The sequence below is a fragment of the Cebus imitator genome, unplaced genomic scaffold, assembly GCF_001604975.1.
Source record: "Cebus imitator isolate Cc_AM_T3 unplaced genomic scaffold, Cebus_imitator-1.0 Scaffold482, whole genome shotgun sequence".
NCBI classification, from domain to species: Eukaryota; Metazoa; Chordata; class Mammalia; order Primates; family Cebidae; genus Cebus; species Cebus imitator.
In genome coordinates, this window is record NW_016107797.1 from 403185 (window position 1) to 412201 (window position 9017).

The window sequence follows — 9017 nt, forward strand, 5'->3', positions numbered from 1 at the left end:
AATAACAGACACTGGGGTGTACTTGAGGGGAGATCTTGCGGGGAGGGAGAGGAGTGTAAATGATAATTATGGAGTACTGAGCTTAATACCTGGGTAATGTAATAAAATGTACAACAAACTCCCATGACACATGTTTACCTATGTAACAAATCTTCACAGGTACCCCCAAAATCTAAAATACAAATTTTAAAATTATAAATGAAAATAAACATGTGCATAGAACAATGTTAAAAGCCATATCATTAATAAATTGTGGTTTGTACAGGATTATTGTTCAACAAAAGCATCAATAATATCTTTATTGCCAAATCCTGGGAGTCATTTTTCATATCTCATTTTAATTACTATCTCAAAATTGTCAAATTTTCTTCATTCCCTCCTTTTTGAAATTTCTCTAAAATATAATTAGAAAATTGACTTGTTTGTTGCTTTCTTTACTCATTATTTCTATTCTTGTATGACTGATTCTCTTTCTTTCCTAACGGTAAACATGTCTGGTGTTAAAGGCAAACATTCTCAGTAATTTCTCTTCTCCTTCAGTATACTTATTCTAAATCCTCTCATTCATGCCAGTTACTTATGTGTATAATCTCCTCTATACTCACCATCCATTTATTGTTGATTAAAAATTCAGAACTTTCTATTCCAATTATGATCTATATAACAGCCACTTGTTGTATCTCCTAACCAAATTTCCCACAGACATGTAAAACTGAATATATTCCATACTCAGTTCATCATCTCACCAAATCTCCTTCTTCTGTAATATAGCCTGTACCAAAGAATAAATGAAAAAGAAAAAAACTTACAACTTCCTTTTAATTTCTCCTATATTCAGCAGTAATTCAAATGTTCCTGATTATCTCTCAAATATTTATTCTTCCTTCCTATCTATCATTTTGTTTTTATATTTATCATGTTCATTATTTCTTTTAAATTAGCCATTTAGAGTTTTACCTTAAAACAGATGTTTTCAGGACCACTATTATCTTCCCTGTGGAGTTAAGAAATAAGTGGTAAAAATCCAGAAAATATGACTTAACATGTAAACTTTGTTTTTGAGCCACAGTGGACAAGAGAAGAAACTGAAGGACCATTTGCCTTGTTGATGGCAGAAGTTAGTAGATTTCCCATTGTTCTCCACTGGGCTACCAAGTCTCATTCATTCACGAGACCTGCAGGGAAGACATTCAGCTTGGCTGAGAGCAACAGCAATGGTAATTGGAAGGAGAAGGAGAAAAGTAATATATCTTTGTGTTATTGGCCCTTGATTTCTGGAATATTATTAAATTGACTCAATTGACTAATGGATATCTTTTCTCATGCCTCTAGCCCGTGTGCCTTCCTGATGTTTTCTTAGTTGGTTCTCTGTTCAATTTCTAAACTTGTCCACTGATCTAATCAGTACTTAGATAATAGGCTACACTCTCCTTCCTCAAAGATGTAATTGCATATTTATTTCAATTATTCATATATGACTCTGAAACAACACAGAATGTATCTACCCTCTTAGCAATATAAAACATTTTAAATAATATTAAGGCAATGATCAAATTACCATCTAAACCTTTTTTAATTAAATATGATAAGTGCCTCAAATCTTCATGTTTTTTCTACAGCCAGGATCACCTTATCTGGAAACATTACACTCAGTCATTGACTCTTTCCAAATACATATAAAGTGCTCAAAAATCCTTTAAGAACTTTTCTAAAATATCAAGTAAAAAGAACAGATATGGGGATATGGAACCACACAAAACAGTTAAGATTTCAGAACTAAAAAATTAAAAAAGATGCTGAAAAGCAATTAAGGAATGACACATATGGGGAACTTAACTAATTCTTAAAAGCATTACACTTCTGTGAAAGGAATCTTCAGTGGAGATTGTCAGTATTTGAGAATTTTCCATAAAAAGTGAGAGATGTACTAGACCTTGAAAATGGGCAGAGCTTGTAAGTGACCTAAAGTGCTGTTTAGGTACTTTAACATGAGGAGATATATTCATTCCAAATAAAATCATCCTACTCAATGTCCCTTTTTTTGCTGTTTCTACAAGTGAGGGTGATGAAGAGAGTGTGGATTGGCATGTGGCAGCCCAGCAGGTGCTAAACAAACGCAACACGTTGTGCTTTTGCACTAAGTATCTTGAAGAGACACCTTCTCCTACTTTCCATATGCATACAAATGTATTAAATTATGGATTAACTCTTAAAATAGATTAAGTTCTACATTTTAAATATGTGCAAGTATATTTATGTATACATACATTCATGTACAGGCTTATATTTTTAATAAAGTGATCAGTATGGATTTGCACAGGCCTGTGAAATTTTTAAGATAGGATATATAGTAATTAGGTAATTAGCCAAATAAATTGTTCTCAAAATTATTGGATGGCATAAAGTTTCCTGTGATATATTACAAAAAGCATACGTAAATGAATACTTCAATTTATAAAGAGTAGATGCATGATACAAAATCCATAAAAATCCTTGAATTTTGCTTAAAAAATTCAGTGAGCCCAAGGAAACCCAATGACAAAATACAAACATTGTTTTCATTATTCCAGAATTAGTATAAAAGTGTCAGGGGTATAACATATTGGTTAAATCACAAAGATACTCAGATTTATTATTTGTAAAAACTCATGAAGCAAGAAATACACTGCACATAATATAAAGTCATCTTTTGACTACAGAGATACTTAGAAATGTTCTTAACTTGTAAAGTTGAATTATTTCCATGGAAATGATCAAGACAATCCAAGAAAACTTTTAAAATTATTTCCATTAATTAATTGCTGGAGCTTGTTTCATTTCAGATACTGCTCACACCACATTGGGGATTCTCATATCTCTGGATTATAATGGAGCCTCTAGCATTTCAGTCCTCTACTGCTGCTTCACGTGTGCACACATTTTCAGCACTAAAGTGCCATAATGGCTGAAAATTATGGAGCAGGAGGGAAAGTACATGATCATCACCCCAAGGAGAATTAAACCTTTTTCTCACTGACATTTGGGCAATACGAACTTCAATATACTCTATGAAGAAACTGGCAATTTATTGATTGATGAGGAATTGGTGATGTGGAAATAACTGTGAAAAACTCTGACCAATAACCCCATTATGCTTTTTTTCACGGTTAATAAAAGTTTCAAAAGCAGAAGAGCCATATTAAAGTAATTGCAGCATGATTCTTGGATGAAGGGAAGAACTTTAGTGAATATCTTCTAATAAGTTAATTTTCTTGCCAAATTATGATAACAAAGCTTGTTAGTTTTGCATATTTTCTGAACACTAAGATACTATTTTCTTCATTCATTACTGATTTGTGTATTGATTCATTCCCTTCTCCACAACCCAATAGTTAGACTTTAATAATGTATGTCATTTGTTGGTAATGATATTCTTGGTAAATCAGATCTAGCCTTAATTTTAAAATATCTAGTTAATGTGTTTTAGTGCTTTAAATCCCGTCTTTTCAGGAATTTAGTCAACACTCATACAAGTAAATTTTATATATTTCACTTTCTCTGTATTTTTAATTTCTTCCTCCCATCCTCCTTCCCTCTAACCCTCCCTCCCTTTATCCCTCCCTTCCTTCCTTCTTTTTTTCCTTCCTTCCTTCTTTCCTTCCTTCCTCATTCCTCCCTCCCTTCCTTCCTTCCGCCAACCTCCCTTCCATCCTCCCTCCCTCCCTTCCTTCTCTTCCTTCCTTCTTTCCTTCCTTCCTCCCTTTCTTACTTCTTTTCCTACTTCCTTCCTTACTTCCTCCTCTCTTTCATTCTTTCCCTCCTTCCTTCTTTCCTCCCTTCCTTCCTTCTTTCCTCCCTCCTTCCCTTCCTTCCTTCCTTTCTTCCTTCCTTCCTTCTTTCCTCCTTCCCTCTCTCTCTCTTTTTCTCTCTCTCTTTCTCTCTCTCCCTCTCCGTCTCCCTCTTCCTCTCCCTCTATTTCTTTCTTTCTTTCTTTCTTTCTTTCTTTTTCTTTCTTTCTTTCTTTCTTTCTTTCTTTCTTTCTTTCTTTCTTTCTTTCTTTCTTTCTGAGAATCTCATTTTGTTGCCCAGGCTGGAATACAGAGGCATGGTCATGGCTCATTGCCTCTTCCACCTCCTCGACTCAAATGATCCTCCAGCCTCAGCTTCCCTAACAGCTGAGAATACAAACACGCACCACCATGCCTGGATAATATTTTAGTGTTTGTAGAGATGAGGCCATAGTATGTTTCCCTGTCTGGTCTCAAACTCCTGGGCTAAAGGGATTCTCCTGTCTCAGCTTCCCAAAGTGCTGGGATTACAGGTGTGAGACACTGGGCCTGGTTTTTGTATTTCTAAAAGGATAAGGACTAATCAGAAATTAAATGTAGCTATAAACACTCAGGCTCAGTAATTTTTTCTGCCACTGAATTCAGTGCAGTAAGAGCTAATAAATAGTTCATTGCATCATGGCTAGAATCATGGTGTAAACTTCTAGTTGTTGGAAATCATTTTGGGAATATTCCCAATGTACATTTCTAATATGTTCTAAAAGTTTCAGGCTAAGAAATTTAGCACTTGGGAATGCAAAATTTTATTATTAGAAAGGATATTATCACTGAGGATTAGTTGTCGAGGTTGGCTGAAAAGAACTATTTACCCTGACGTATTAGAAGAATAGTATTGATTGCAACCTTTTCATTATTGTTAATCATAGCTCTTGGCCTGGTCTCTATGGGAAGTATATTTAGAATTTTATTAGAGAAGGTAAGGTTGTTTTACCCAAATTAAGCAGTGTACTACAGAGTAGGACAGGATATCCAGGATGACAGCTTCTCCAGGGTGACATCTTATAGGTGAACAGAGATTGGCCAGCACAGTATTGGGATGGTAAAGAGAATGCTTGCACAAGGTTACTTGTTATAGATTATTTATCAATTACTCTCATGAAAAGGTAAATAAATCTGTTCTTCTTCTTTATCGTTCTATAATTTAAAATTGCCATTCAGAGAAAATGCTTCAAAATAGTGTTTTGAGAAGAGTCTGATAAAGTAAGTTTACAAAGCTAAGAGTATAATATTGCACTTCTCACACATTAGGCCATATTTGCATTATAATTTCATAGTGGAGTTCTTACTTGTAAAAGGACTTTGTGAGCAGCACTGAAATTGTACCATGAATATATGTAGCTTAATTATGTGCAAGGCCCATTCTGATCTCAGAGTAATATAGGATTATGCCTTCTAAAATAAAGAATGAGAAAGAATTCCATACTAATTATTACTTTAATGTTAATTGATAGAAATCTGTGTGTCTTGAAACATAATGCCTGAGGCTACCAAATAGCATGGTAGCTTGGTTATCTTGAGAAAAATGCAACCAATTACAAAAATAATAGAAATAAAATTGCTTCTGTATAGTTTCTAAACAAGATTATGGAATTAATAGAAGATAAAAACATTTTATTTAATATATTAACAGCATGTAGTAATTACATTAATACTGTATAATTTTGGATAAAAATTATGCATTATGGAATTATATTCTCCCATTTTTTGGCAGGAGAGTAACATCTATTGTTTTACTTAATAGTAATTTTCCTTGAATTTATTAAAGCATTAATTAACTTAGTTGAGGATATATATTTTAACATATATTAATGTTTCATAAGCCCCACAAGAATTACTGTTCCAGTAAGAAAGAAAAATAATAAATAAGAAATATTCCTTGCCTTCATATACTACTTATGAAATAATAGCTAAAATTTACATAGTGCTTAATGAGCTTCCTGCACCATTCTGTGGGCTTTAACATATTAACTTAAGTCATCTTCACAGCAACCCTGCATGGTGTATTTTATTATTATATGAATTTTACAGACTAGAAAATTGAGGTACAGAGTAGTCTAGTTACTTACCCAATATTACTGCTCTGATAAGTAGTAAACATAGAAGTACAAATTTTCTTTGCCAAATATATATATATTTTTGAAACGGAGTTTCTGTCTGTCCCACAGGCTGGAGTGCAATGGCAGGATCTTGGCTCACTGCAATCTCCACCTCCAGGACTCAAATGGTTCCCCCATCTCCAGCCTCCCTAGTAGCTGGAACTTCAGGTTTGCACCACCATGCCCAGCTAAGTTTTGTATTTTTAGTAGAGACTGGGTTTTTCATTGGCCAGGCTGATCTCAAACTCCTGACATCAGGTGATCTGACCACCTTGGCCTCCCAAAGTGCTGGGATTAAATGTGTGAGCCACTGCACTCAGCCTTCCGAAGATATTTTTTCCTTTCCCAACACAGAAAAATATCCAGGATACTTTTGAAGCCACCTATCTAAAAAGGTAGTCTATTTTAAGGAATATCGTCCTTAAACACCTCAACAAAGAAAAAAAAAATCAAATATGTAATTTCAATGCATTGTAATAAATTATATGATTACATAGTATGTCCATGGACCAGATAAGAGGCACAAGGTACTTTGGTAACAATGACATGGCTAAATATCAATTTAAATACTTATTAAGGAGGAAAGATGACATGATATGTCTAAAATTCAGGAAATGAAGAAAACAGTGATAACTTGCTGCAGTTCAAAGAGAAATTATTGACAGCATGACCAAATTGGTGGCAAGTGCTAGGAGAAATATTAGGGAGTTTTAGAAGAGAGAATCCACATGTGGTTTGTTAGCTATGGCAGTGAAGAAAGGAAATGGGCCAGTGAATCACGAAACATAGGCTTCCATGCTAGGCGGTGGGTTAGTCGCTGCTGATAATCACTCCTTTAACAATCTGAGGGGGGAAACACAAGCACTAGCAAATTTGGGTTGGAGGACAAATGAGTTCAGATACAGGCACATTGATGTGAGTTATAATACAGAGGATTTTTATATATGTCAAAGCACAGAGACAGGTAGGAGGATTCCACTGAGTACTAGACTATAATTTGATTTTAAATTGAATTATAATTTTAAAAAATCAAATCAAAGTATATCAGATGCAGGTAGTTTTATTTATGTTCTTATAATTTATGAAACAAAGTGAAGGATTATTAGTTGCATACTTCAAAAATAAATCTTTTTACTTTTAAAAGATAAATGTATAGAATGTGGCATTAAAACACTTTAAAATAAACAGAATAAATTAGAACGCTATTGGTCTTCTGGAAGAAACAAAAATAGTTCTCTCTGTTTAATTGTACTGAGTAGCCATATTTGTAGAAAATAATAATTCAAATAAATTAATATGTTTTAAAATGAATAGAAATTAGAAATAAGAAAATAAAGCATTTTTTCCTGCTGTGTTACTCAGTGATTATTTGTTGCTAACAAGGATATTCCATGATATTGAAGTTGACCTAATTTTGCCTGTATTGAGTTTGTTATAAACAAATACATTTGTTTCTTCTTCATCCAAAAAATAAAAATAAAAATCTTTGAGAGAATAAACATACTGCCTCTGATTAAATTAATTTTCTGGCATGGTTTAGAACTAAGTACTTTTTTGATATTTGTGGCAAGACAAATTAGCAGCATCAATGTGTGGTTCATAATTCACTTTGTCCTGTGTTTTGGATCCACTAAGTTAACAGCAGAGAGCTTAAGAAGGTGTTGGCAGATATTCACATCTGATAGTTGCCCCTTGATAAGTGTAAAGAGAATGAGTGTTGTAAAAAGGAAGGGAAACTAATAGGTGGTGACAAAGTCTTTGATTCTATTGCTGGATGCTTATTGAAATAGTTATCACAAGGCATATTTAACACTTTTTAGAAGCCTGAGAAAGTTCTTGGATATCTGTTTATTGCAGTCCTATAGCATATATCTAAATGAATTTAATTCAAAATGTGTTCCTTCAAACACCATTTATGTGACCAATTTTTACAGAAGCTGAAGCTATCCTTCCCCTCCTCTGCCCACAATACCGCAGTGTGTTTAAGATACATTTTCAACAGTTGCTAAAATATATTTTTATAGTTTAATAACCAGAAATTGAAGGCTCACAGTTTAGACAAAAGTTTCTTATTTATGCATACAGTAATAACCATGAAACAAAATTGAATTATAAACAAATCTTCAGAAAAACCTAATCATACAAAGACATGAGGAGAGATTGTTTAGAGAGTCTCTGTTTGGGATGAGGTATAATTTTGGAAATACAAACAATGGATATATAACATTGTGAAAGTGATCAACGCCACTGAACTGTATGCTTAAAATGTTTAAAATGGCAAATTTATGATATGTATTTTACCACAGTAAAAAAATTAAAAACAATTCTGCTATAATGATAAAAGGTTTTACTATTCTAATATTAAAATAGGCAAAAAAAAACCCACCAAACATAAATTGCAACTGGAGAATATATACACTTTTAAATAAAAGAATACAGAAAAAATAATATGTAATGCAATGTAACAGTATAATGATATAATATTAGGTTTATCAAGATTTAGAAATTGAAGATATATATCTTAATTTTATTCTAAAATTCGTCTTTGTACTTTTTTTGTTATTGGCTAAGGCATCCAAATATTAGACATGGGTAGACAAAAACTTCCTGGTAATATTTGGTCCTCTGCAATCTATACATGACATATCTGAAAAACAAATATATTTTTAATATAGATTCAGTGAACAAAATAGGTAATATCAATGAAGTATGAGTTCTTTATTGTGAATTTAACACAAAATGAGAACGTTGATCAATAACATGATAAATATAACCTTAATGAGTGTAGCATTAAATAAAATATCCAATAGTTGAATTTTAGTGGCTTGCAAATGAAATTATCTTGTGCACTGTAGAAATGCTATAAAAATTGAATACCTTTGAAATATTTACTATGTTCTATTACAAGTTTAAATTTTAGAGTGGAAGAGAGAGAAAGGATAATTGTATTTGTTTTTGGTGAGATCACTTTATCAATCTTGCACATGATAACATTCCATTTGGCAGATGAAATTGAAAATGAATGCCCAAAATGATGTATTTTGTTTTTAATGAAAGAAGTTATTTTTTTTTTTGAAAAAGAATTAAAAAAAAA